Below are 12,775 nucleotides of genomic sequence, written 5' to 3' on the forward strand. Positions count from 1 at the left end.
TTTAAGTTTTGGAAAAAGATGAAAATCGGATGGGTGCCAAGTCGGAATTGCCTGAAGGATCATCTGTGACGGCACTGGCTGTAGAGTTCTTGACCTGCGCTATAGGCTGGGGATTTGTAGGACTTTGCTTCATTGGTCAGAAGTGCACTGCTCAAAGGAAGCAGCTACTCGGGTAGCAGAGTACTTGTGGAGTGCACATGAGGTTTTTTTTAGGCTGGCCGATAGTTTGAGGTACTCTGATGAACACTGGCCAGTCGATACGCAGCAAGGGAAGTCAGACCACGTTCGGAGTAAAGACACTTCGACCGTCAAAATTTTACCTGTAAACTGTCAACGTATTCGTAATAACGTTCGCCAATTTACTGCCCTCCAGCAAAGTTTTCACGCTTAAATTATTCTGAGACCGAAAGCTGGCTGAAACCAGAAGTGGAAAGCTCTGAAATATTTAGAGAGTCGTGGAAAGTATATCGGTAAGACAGATTAGAGGTTATAGGAGGGGGAGTATTCATTGCAGTTGACGAAAATATTGTCTCTATTGAGGTCGAAGTTGAGTGTGACAGTGAAGTCATCTGGTCGCTTATAACAGGTGTAGGTAATACGAAGTTAATTGTTGGATGTTTTTACCGGCCACCTACTTCCGCTGTGACAGTTCCAGAGTCAATTCGCAGAAAGTCTATGGTCACTAGTGCGTAAACACCCAGACAACGCAATACTGGTTGGAGGCGACTTTAACCAGCCGAGTATAGACTGGGATGTCTGTGGATTCACTGCAGGGGGTACAGGCACACAGTCATGCGAAATACTTTTGAACAAGTTTTCTGAAAAGTATTCGGCCGCCCACACGCAATGGAAGTGTGTTAGACCTTGCCGGCCGTTGTGGCCGTGCGGTTCTAGGCACTTCAGTCCGGAACCGCGCTGCTGCTACAGTAGCAGGTTCGAATCCTGCCTCGGGCATGGGTGTGTGTGATGTCCTTAGGTTAGTTAGGTTTAAGTAGTTCTAAGTTCTAGGGGACTGATGACCTCACATGTTAAATCCCATAGTGCTCAGAGCCATTTGAACCATTTTTTTTTTTTTGTTAGACCTTGAGGCTAAAAATAGGCCGGAAATTATCGCCAACGTCAGCATAAAAACGGGGATTAGCGATCATGATGTCATTACGGATACTATGGTCACGAAAGTTAATAAATCAGTTAAGAAGGCTGGGAGAGTGTTGCCAGCATCTTCCTTAGATAGTGAACTGACATCACTTAGTTTCCGTAAGATGGAGCAAAGTAATTATGGAAAAAGTTTAAGCAGATGGTTTCATAACGAGATTCGGAGACTGCTGAGAAAGCAGAGGCTGTTGCACTCTCTGTTCAAAAGAGAACACGCAGATGACGACAGGCTAAGGTTAGTAGAGATTCGTGTGTCTGTGAAAACTATGCGCGAAGTATTCAACAGCTACCAAATCAGCTCTTTACTCAACGTTGTGGGTAAAATCTTCTCAGGTATTGTTGAAAGGAAAGTGCGAGTATTAGTTGAGGACAAATTGGATGAAAATCAGTGTGGGTTTAGACCTCTTAGAGGTTGTCAGGACCAGATCTCTAGCTTACGACAAATAATGGAGAAGTGTTACGAGTGGAACAGGGAATTGTATCTATGCTTTATAGATCTGGAAAAGGCATATGACCGGAATTTATTGTCTGTTCTACGAGATTATGGAATAGGAGGCAAACTTTTGCAAGCAATTAAAGGTCTTTACATAGATAGTCAGGCAGCAGTTAGAGTTGACGGTAAATTGAGTTCATGGTTCAGAGTAGTTTCAGGGGTAAGACAAGGCTGCAACCTGTCTCCACTGTTGTTCATATTATTTATGGATCATATGTTGAAAACAATAGACTGGCTGGGTGAGATTAAGATATGTGAACACAAAATAAGCAGCCTCGCATAAGCGGATGACTTAGTTGTGATGGCAGATTCGATTGAAAGATTGCAAAGTAATATTTGAGAGCTGGATCAGAAATGTAAGGACTATGGTATGAAGATTAGCATCTCCAAAACGAAAGTAATGTCAGTGGGAAAGAGTTATAAACGGATTGAGTGCCAAATAGGAGGAACAAAGTTAAAACAGGTGGACAGTTTCAAGTACTTAGGATGCATATTCTCACAGGATGGAAACATAGTAAAAGAACTGGAAGCTACGATCTACTCTCTTCTGCACGAAGGAAGTCAATACCAAGACTAAGTTATCTGTGCACCGTTCAATCTTTCGACCAACTTTGTTGTATGGGAGCGAAAGCTGGGTGGATTCAGGTTACCTTATCAACAAGGTTGAGGTTACGGATATGAAAGTAGCTAGGATGATTGCAGGTACTAGTAGATGGGAACAATGGCAGGAGGGTGTCCACAATGAGGAAATCAAAGAAAAACTGGGAATGAACTCTATAGATGTAGCAGTCAGGGCGAACAGGCTTAGATGGTGGGGTCATGTTACACGCATGGGAGAAGCAAGGTTACCCAAGAGACTCATGGGTTCAGCAGTAGAGGGTAGGAGGAGTCGGGGTAGACCAATGAGAAGGTACCTGGATTCGGTTAAGAATGATTTTGAAGTATGTAACCTCCCCACCGCAATTTTTAAAAGAAAATATAGCAATACTTAATAGAAATGGGAGCCAAGTGTAACCTCCCCACCGCAATTTTTTATATGAGAAAATATAGCAATACTTAATAGAAATGGGAGCCAAGTGTAACCTCCCCACAAAAATTTTAAAAGAAAATAACGATACTAATTAGAAATGCTGATGGACATGGCTCTATGCGTAACCTGCCTACAATCAAATGTACTGACAATGGCAACAAATGTGAAATTCGCAATCTGACTCAATTATAAATCCTTCAAAAAATTAAAGTCCATTCAGTGACAAGAAAATTCAATTAAACCGAAATATCGGTTTTTGGCCCTGTGTAAAAACAATCAGAATTAAAGTCTTACCTCAGAATAAATGGATGTCACATATCTGCTCTTGTTGTTGCGCACCACTTGGAGGAACTACATTGCAAATAATAATATTCTCCTTTTTTTTGTAATTCTAGTGAAATTTTTCTTCAAAAAGAAGTGGAATGAAATGGGAAGTGCAACGAGATCTTTAGTTCAAAAAAAATTAAAGTTTTGAGAAAATGCTTTTGAAATAAAAAATTATTATTGGGAGACTTGTTGGAGAATAATTACAATAAATAAAATTTTTCATTATCTAATGATTATATTAATTAACAGTATACCTTATTCCTCATCTTGACCATTGTTGCCGACCGCCTACATCACACAACCGCACTGGGCTGCTACTACTGACCGACCGCTCTGCATGACGACTACAGACTGAGTACTGCTCTCAACTAGACAGAGCTACAGACTCGCAACGACTGCTGACTGACTACTGACAGAGAACCGCTCGCAACACTCGCGCGGTCAAGCGCATACTCTCTGGTCACAGATGCTACAATGCCTCGCCATCGCTGCTGCGTTACATACGTGTTTCATAACCCTCCACTCGGGGGGCAAAAATTTGGCAGCGATGGTGAGTCATTTGGACTTGCCAAGCGCGGCAAAATTTTTCTTTAATTAACAAAATCCTACAACTTACAGAATATTTAAATGTTGTGCACACGCACTAAGTACAAAATATATCAGACAAGGACAAAATGTGAATACTAAACATAGTAGCAAATCAGAAAAAAAGTATATACAAACTTTTTGACAGATAAAGTGCACAGGCACTGAAAAAATTCTTTAGCATATGCAGAACAAATAAACAGACTGGCAAGAATAATTAGATGTAGTACATAAAGTAAATGTTGTGCACACGCACTAAGTACAAAATATATCAGACAAGGACAAAATGTGAATACTAAACATAGTAGCAAATCAGAAAAAAGTATATACAAACTTTTTGACAGATAAAGTGCACAGGCACTGAAAATTCTTTAGCATATTCAGAACAAATAAACAGACTGGCAAAAAATATTATGTTGACAAGTGTACATGCACTGAAAAATGTCTTTAGCATTTTCACAACAAATAAACATAATGGCAAAAAAAAAATTCATGTCCAAAGTGCACATGCACTGAAAAATTTCTTTAGCATTTTCACAACAAATAAACATAATGGCAAAAAAAATTCATGTCCAAAGTGCACATGCACTGAAAAATGTCTTTAGTATTTTCACAACAAATAAACATAATGGCAAACATCATGTCGACCAGTGACATAAGTGTACTCACACTGGAGTTTAGCGAATCGAAAAATGTATAACCTATGAACATAAATGATGTTACCAAAAAAAATTTTTTCTTTATGTGACAAGAATCAGGATAGGAAAGGGAAGGATTGCATCATGGTTGTAGCACTTTAGATTGCACACAGCTGCTCTGAAAGTCCATATCTTTCCACAGTAGTACAACACCAAGTGACACAACTTGAAGTTCTTTTCCCATCAGAATTTATCAGTGTAGCCAAGACACTGAACTGTCGTAGTAATGTTCCATGTTTTCATTTTGGCAGTACATTAGGTACACCAAACAGTGGGACCATAATAATGTCTTCATCGCTCATGGTGGTGGACAGCATGTCGTGTCAACACCACACTCTTACAAGGCACACCAACGTAGAATTAGTGCAAAACCAAATATAGTGCTCCATGATCACTGGGATAAACAGGACAAATGGACATTGCAGTAATTCAGGGTAGTCAGCTTATGAGGTGAAGGACATCAAGTCACATAATATTGACAATTACAGTCTTCATTGATAGTTCGTGGCATTCATAGCCCAGTTATTGAACATTTCTGTACCAAGTATGTAGTATTACAGAAAAATGTTCATTAATTGTTTTACACAGAATCAGTAGCCTGGTTACAAAGCATTATGAAATAATCGCATTCTTTTCAGTTACAGAGTATAATCAAGAATCATTAACCTTCTCCTAATTACAGTTAATTAATCATTTGTCTTTAATTAATCATTTGTCTAATTACAGTTAATTAATCATTTGTATAATTACAGTTAATTAATCATTTGTCGTTAATTAATCATTTGTCTAATTACAGTTAATTAATTAATCATTTGTCATTTCAATATACTAAGAATTATTAGCCTTAATTAATTACAAAGCATTATTAAACAGTACCATAGTTAATTAATTATGTGTCATTCCAATCTATTAAGAATCATTAGTCTTTTCCTAATTACAAAGCATTATGAAACAGTCACATTCATTTCCAACAACAAAGTATCAACATTGGAAACAAGAGCTAATCAATGGCATAATTAATAACAATTCGTGGAGTGACATTAATTATTGGCACTCAGTGGCCATCAAGTATTGAATAGAATAAAACATAGTTCATCATTCAGTATTATTCAGATCATTACAAAGTCATTATTAAAAATCAGTTAATTACAGTCAAATCATTAGTAATCACAGGCATTACAATAAACAGTGGCAGTTATTAGCTAGTGACAAAGCATTATTTTGAATATAGTCTCATTAAGAGGTCATTACTCGAGTGACATGCTATTCAGAGTTGATCAGTATTATTCAGAATTATCATAAACTAGTGACATTATGTGGGACTGGTAATACATTTTTTTGGTAGCAATGCATTGCGTTGGGATCGATAATTAATTGCTGAGGCATAATACTTTTTGCTTTTGACCTATTGCTGCAAATGAGGATAGGTAACGTCATTCGTCATGAGTCAGCTGTAGCAAGATTTGTAACAAGGCAGTACATGTGATCACATTTATAAATGATAAACACAAATGGGTAAAAAATATAAAAATGCAAGTACTAGAACAGGTATAATAAGTAACAGGTTTAGTAAGTGTCATGAAAAACTTCTCCTGGAAAAAATACAAAACGGATTATTGACCTGAAAGAAGAAACGCACACTATGCTGAAAAGTAGTGAACTTCGAATTAACAAGTAGTGAAATGTGTATAAAATGTGTTCCATAGCTGTCCATTCCAAAACTTTCCGTCATCCTACTATGCAATGTAACACCTGCTGTCAAAGCAAACCGCAACAAATACTTAAATAACTACGTGGCATAAAAAAAAAAAACTTCATTATCCATATCATCATAACTTCACCATTATCATCACCTGTAAATAAAAACTTCATTATTCATAATACCATTTCCTTCATCATTATTCATCAGTATTCACTATCATCTGCAAAAAATCACTTCATTACTCATTACATAACTATTCCTTATCTCTAGCATATTTCATCACTAAAAATAAGATGTGTAGTTCTCTCTGACAGCCTGCATCAATCACCTTGTATTCTGAAAGAAAAAATTAGTTAAGACTGCTATTCTGTGATGAGTATAGTATAGTCTTGTTAATGCTTGTTAATCCTGATCCCTTTACTCTTCCTCATAAAGTTATTGCATCTCCTTTCGTTTATTCCGTAGGTGAAATTCCCATTTATGTTAAATTTATTTCTTAGAATCATCATTCCTTTCTGAAATTGATGAACAAAGATTAATGTCTTGCATTTAAATCCTATACCCACTAAATAATGACTGGTTTATGGTGACACAATTAACCATACAGCATAACATGACAGAAAACGTAATATGTCCAAGACATTGACAGTGTTCGGATGCGAAAAAATGTACACAGAATAATACAATGCAGTAGCAAAAAAAAAATGTGAAACAGTCACGATGTTGAGATGTCATAAGGCAAAAAAAAAAATGTCAAAGTCGACTGGTGTGTGTTATATCTTAACTATTTCATAGTGCATACAAACAAAACTGGAGTACAGTCATATACACAAAAAAATGGAAAATGTGCACGGTCTGATGTGTAACGACAAGAAAAGCGACCTGCTAACCTTACCTTGCCGGGCACTTGCCAAGAAAAAAAAATACGATAATCATCAATAAGTAGTCACATAAATATAATTGCTGAAATAGTCGTAAATGTGTAAATTCATCTGGAAAATATGCACGGTCTGATGTGTAACGACAAGAAAAGCGACCTGCTAACCTTACCTTGCCGGGCACTTGCCAAGAAAAAAAAATACGATAATCATCAATAATTAGTCAGGTGAATTAATTGCATTAGTAAATGGCATCATAGTGTGTTGAATCATACAGTGGTTTCACTCAATAAACGGTTTAATGTTTGAGATATGGTGATTGCCTTTCGATTTTCTGGTTCTCAAAGTTTCGACGTGTACAACATTGGGGTGAGGGATGCTGCGAATCCGATACGGACCTGCGTATAGAAGTTCAAATTTACTGCACTTACCTTTTAATTTGCTGGATAAATAGTGTGTACGTACTAATATCTTCTGTCCAACGTGAAAGTCGCGGCGTGTACAAACCTGTTTTTGCTGTCTTCTCCGGCGCTCTGCGGCACGTTTGATGTTGTTCAGCGCAATGTCAATTATTTCGTGGTGTCGTAGGCGACGATTTTTGGGGAATTCTATTAATTCTTTAATTTTGTTCGGTGGTTCAACGTTTTTCAGTATAACAGTCGGAGATAGCATAGTGGATTCATTTGGAATGGAATTAATTACATCTTGGAATGAGAGTATGTGTGTATCCCAATCAATATGTCTTTTGTGGCAGTATATTCTGCACAGCTTACCAATTTCCTTCATTAATCTTTCACAAGGGTTCGAAGAAGCGTGGTACTTGGATATATAGATCGGAGAAATGTTTCTAGCTCGTAACATGCGTGTCCATACACTACTACGAAATTGAGATCCATTATCAGAAATTACTTTCATTACATGCCCTACATGAAATAGAAAATGTTTTACAAATGCTTTCGAAACAGTTTTAGCAGTAGCTTTGCGTAACGGAGTGAAAGTAACAAATTTTGAAGTGAGCTCAACAGCGACAAAAATGTAGCAAAAACCTCTGTTAGTTCTCGGAATCGGACCAAAAATATCTACTGCGGCCATGTGTCTTAATTTCACAGGTATAATGGGATATAAAGGAGGAATATGTGAAGTGGTGTCTGATTTAGCTTTCTGGCAAATTTTACAAGACGCTAAAACTCGTCGTATACGTTTTTCCATGTTGGTAAAATAACAGTTCTGTCTCAGTATAAGAAAACATTTTCGTGCTCCGTAATGTGCGTAACTTAAATGAGTGTACCAAATTAGTTTGTTAACCAGTTCGTCAGGAATGCATAATAACCAAATGTTGCTGTCAGGATGAGAGCGGCGAAACAGAATGTCATTGCGTACAGTGTAGTGGTTTCTAATCGTAACATTATTCTTATCTTGCCAAAGCTGTTTAATTTCTTTCCACACATTGTCTTTGTTTTGTTCTTGTGCTATGTCCTGTAATGACGATGAAATAAAATTTTCAAATGCAACTTGCTGAATGTACATGACACTGAAATTTGTTTTGCAGAAGTTGGTTGCTACGTCTTGCTGATTGTTGCCGAGAGAACGCGATAGTGCGTCTGCTATAACATTTTGCGTGCCGGGAATGTGAACAATCGTAAAATTAAATTCCTGTAAATACAGCTTCCATCTACTTAATCTATCGTGAGTGAATTTGGCTGAAAGCAAAAATTGTATGGCTCTATGGTCAGTGTAAACGGTGGTATGTCTGCCGTAAAGAAAGTGCCTAAATCTCGTGAAAGCCCATACAACACATAATGTTTCGAGTTCTGTGACGGAATAATTTCGTTCAGCAGGTGACAAAATGCGACTTGCAAATGCGATGTTTTTAATTACTGTAGAACCATCTTCTTCACTTTCCTGAAAAATATGTACACCTAAAGCGGTGTTAGAGCTGTCAGTGGCAATGGAAAAATTTCTGGTGAGATCTGGGTGCGATAAAAGTAGAGCATTCAATAAAGCATGTTTCAAATAACATTCTCGTGAACAAAATTCTGCGTGTCAAAAGTAATGTTTGCGTTACTGTAGTATGCAATCTGTGCTGTATCTGGTTAAATTCTATCGTTCATCCTGTTATTTACGGGAGGATGCTGTGGCATATCCACTATATGAACTGTTCTGTTATTTCTTACTGACGTGTTACGCTATGGATGACACCTATTGTCTGTTCCATTCATGATTATTTGTTGTTGCTGATGTTGTTGCTGCTCATAAGATCGACTGTTATTAAATGTACGCTGAAAATTGTGCTCATCATTCTTTTTACGTCTGTCCTAATAATCATTCGTATACGGTGTATTGCGATAGGAATTGAAATAGAGTGTTGTCTGTACGTAGTTATTTCTTTGCTGCCATGCGTTACTATTTGTCGGAGCTGAGACTATACATGCACGCGGCGAAACATAAGTTTGGTTCACCTTGTAGACTGCATTGTTGGTTAGGTATGCTAAGCGGCTGACTTTCATGCTATTGTGGTGAAAAACATCTATTGTTACAAAAATATGGTTCCGACTGCTCAAAATTTTATACATACTGATGATTACGATTTTATCTGTAATTAAAATTACGGCGGTACTGGAGTGCCTACTGAAAATTGTCACATTCGGTAAAAGATTTGTCGTATCCGGTTTTCTTTAGTCACGTTTCTTAATTATAGGTAGAGCAATAGTTAAAGAGCAGTTTTGATAGATATAAAGGATAGTAGAAGAAAAGGCAGCAGTGCAGAAAACTAAAGATGAAACAGCACTACTACAGCTCGGGGCCCTATGCTCGCTACGGCACATATTCATTAAAGCGTAATGAATCCCCTGAGGTCTTTTACGCACTGCAAATCAATTTTAGCTTTCGCGTTGCACACAATAGCGGTAAAAATTCAAAAGCGAATAGTTGTATAAGTGCGGATTCACTGTACGGTTCACTTAGGTACTGGTTTTGTTGTACCATGTGCTCAAAAAATTGCGTTACACTGGGAAAATTTGAGTTTTCATAGTTTGGCAAACTAATTAGTTGATCTTTAATTCCGCGCTGTGTCGTCTTCGACCAGTACGCTGACAGAAAAGCATTCTGAAATTCCTCTACCGAGTAACACTGTCTCGCGATCGGTCTCATACGAGTTGCCGGTTCGCCTTCCAAAAAACTGCAAATAAATTCAAGTTTATGTGTTACAGGCCAAGTCGGTGGAAGAGCAAAGCTAAACTGTTGAATCCAATCCAGTGGGTGAATCTGCGTTCTATCGTTTTTAAATATTTTGAACTTTCTTACTGACAGAAAATGTTTATAGTCGAAATTATCATCTCTGTGTAATGAAACAGGTTCAGGATCGTAAGAGAATCTATTGAACTGCGGTTGATCGGAATCTAAGTCCCGTACTCTCTGTAGATTACCCAAATTATACGCGCTGCGTGAGTCTGACACATGTTCATAAAGTGGCGTCTGTTGTGGTATGTTATTAACTGACATGTTTTTCATCTCTGTTACTTCTTGTTGTAAATTTGATAATTTCCTACGTAACGTGTTGTTAGATGAATCGATCTCATTAATAGTCTGCTGTAAATTTTGAAATTCAGGCGTTTGGATAAATGAAACCGGTGCAGTATCGTCTGATTTATTGTCATTAGCATTTTCGATAACATCAATACGACTGGCCAATTCATCACATTTTTCAGTCAGTATTTTAACCTGATCATCGGTTTTAGAATCAGACGCATTAATCTGTTTTTGCAACTTGCGCGTAGTTTCGCTCAGTTTTTTAACATCAGCTTTGATGACATCGCAATCCTGTGTTAGATCTAGTTGTTCGAATCTATCTGTCACTGTTTGAATATTTACTGTGTGTGTATCCGTTTTTGCTTTAAGATCAGAAATTTCATCCCGTAATTCCGCGTTCAATTGTTCTATGGTATTAATTTTGTCGGACACTGTAGTAATATTATTGTCTACATACGTCTTCGCTTTCGCGAATATTTTACGTTTGTCCTCTTGTCTCTGTGCAGTGATTGTTTCCATGACTTGTCGTTTTACTTTGTTTTGATCTTGAATAAATCTGCGGAAACGCGTATTACTGTTCTGTATGTGCTGACTAAAGCGCTCGTTAATCTGAGTGTACTGCTGTTCGAATTTCGCGTCTATCTTTGCGTCCATAGTGCGCGAAAGTTCTACCGTCATTGCTTTAAACTCGTCCCGTAATTGTGCAGCTTTTTCAGAGCATTGTTTAGCGACTCCGCTAATTTCGTCTCTGAGTGTTTCTGTTGCGGCTGTTTGCATTTCTCTTAATTCTTGCGAAACAGATTTAATTTCTTCGCTATTTTTTTGTGAACAAGCCTCAATTTCCGCGCGCAGCTGTTCCTTAGTGTCATGGCACTGCGCAGCAACGGCTCTAATTTGTTCACTGAGCTGTCTCGAATTGTCGTCTAATTTTTCATTTAAGTGTTGTTTGAGATTTTCATTATCTTGTTTGTTCTGTTCCCTAAGTTGTTTAAAATTTTCGTTCTGTTCACTAAATTGTTGTTTGAACTCTTTACTACTGTTGTGTTGGTTTTCCATCATTTGGTTAATTCGTTGCAGCAATAGTGTCATAATTTGATCCGAACCAAAATTAGCATTTCTATTCTCAGTACTGTTTAATGATATCCCTGCAGTTGCCGCACTTTGTGTGACCATTTGGTCATTTTGCAACTTACAAAAAGGATTATCAGTCCGATGTACACTGTCACTCACTATTTCGGAATTAAATAAATCCGTCTTACTTTGTGTATCCTGTTCATTTTCATTAGACAGATTTGACTGTACATTACTTGAATTTTCCAAATCGGGTGTGTTAAGCTCTACAGCGCTCATTACCATAGAGCATTCTGCGTCATCAATTGTCGTCAAGTTAACAGACGAGACAATTGAGTTCGTTTGTTCATCATTAAGGTGAAAGTCATCATTAGTGGTTGGAATGCACTGATTGTTAGCGAACGCAGGATTGTCATCATTACGTTGCGTATCACAATTACTATCGGTCACGTTGTTTAAGTCGGTAATTTCATTCACAATACTTCGCGATACACTATTCACAGTCTTTCGCGGCATTTTTACAATAGTCAAAATTTTTCACAAAACAAATAAGCACAATGCAAAAGCAACACACAAATACAACAAAGCAGCAAATTGCCGTTGACCTGTAGAAAAAAAGTCACAATATTATTAAAAGCGTTGCGCCAAGTCCTAATTATCTAAGCAAATAAGAGCAGATATCTGACTGTCGCTCAAAAGACTCTCAACGAAATACGATCCTGGACTGGGTGTCGCCAAGTGTAACCTCCCCACCGCAATTTTTAAAAGAAAATATAGCAATACTTAATAGAAATGGGAGCCAAGTGTAACCTCCCCACCGCAATTTTTTATATGAGAAAATATAGCAATACTTAATAGAAATGGGAGCCAAGTGTAACCTCCCCACAAAAATTTTAAAAGAAAATAACGATACTAATTAGAAATGCTGATGGACATGGCTCTATGCGTAACCTGCCTACAATCAAATGTACTGACAATGGCAACAAATGTGAAATTCGCAATCTGACTCAATTATAAATCCTTCAAAAAATTAAAGTCCATTCAGTGACAAGAAAATTCAATTAAACCGAAATATCGGTTTTTGGCCCTGTGTAAAAACAATCAGAATTAAAGTCTTACCTCAGAATAAATGGATGTCACATATCTGCTCTTGTTGTTGCGCACCACTTGGAGGAACTACATTGCAAATAATAATATTCTCCTTTTTTTTGTAATTCTAGTGAAATTTTTCTTCAAAAAGAAGTGGAATGAAATGGGAAGTGCAACGAGATCTTTAGTTCAAAAAAAATTAAAGTTTTGAGAAAATGC

Source organism: Schistocerca serialis, chromosome 7 (genome assembly GCF_023864345.2).
Source record: "Schistocerca serialis cubense isolate TAMUIC-IGC-003099 chromosome 7, iqSchSeri2.2, whole genome shotgun sequence".
Classification (NCBI taxonomy): Eukaryota; Metazoa; Arthropoda; class Insecta; order Orthoptera; family Acrididae; genus Schistocerca; species Schistocerca serialis.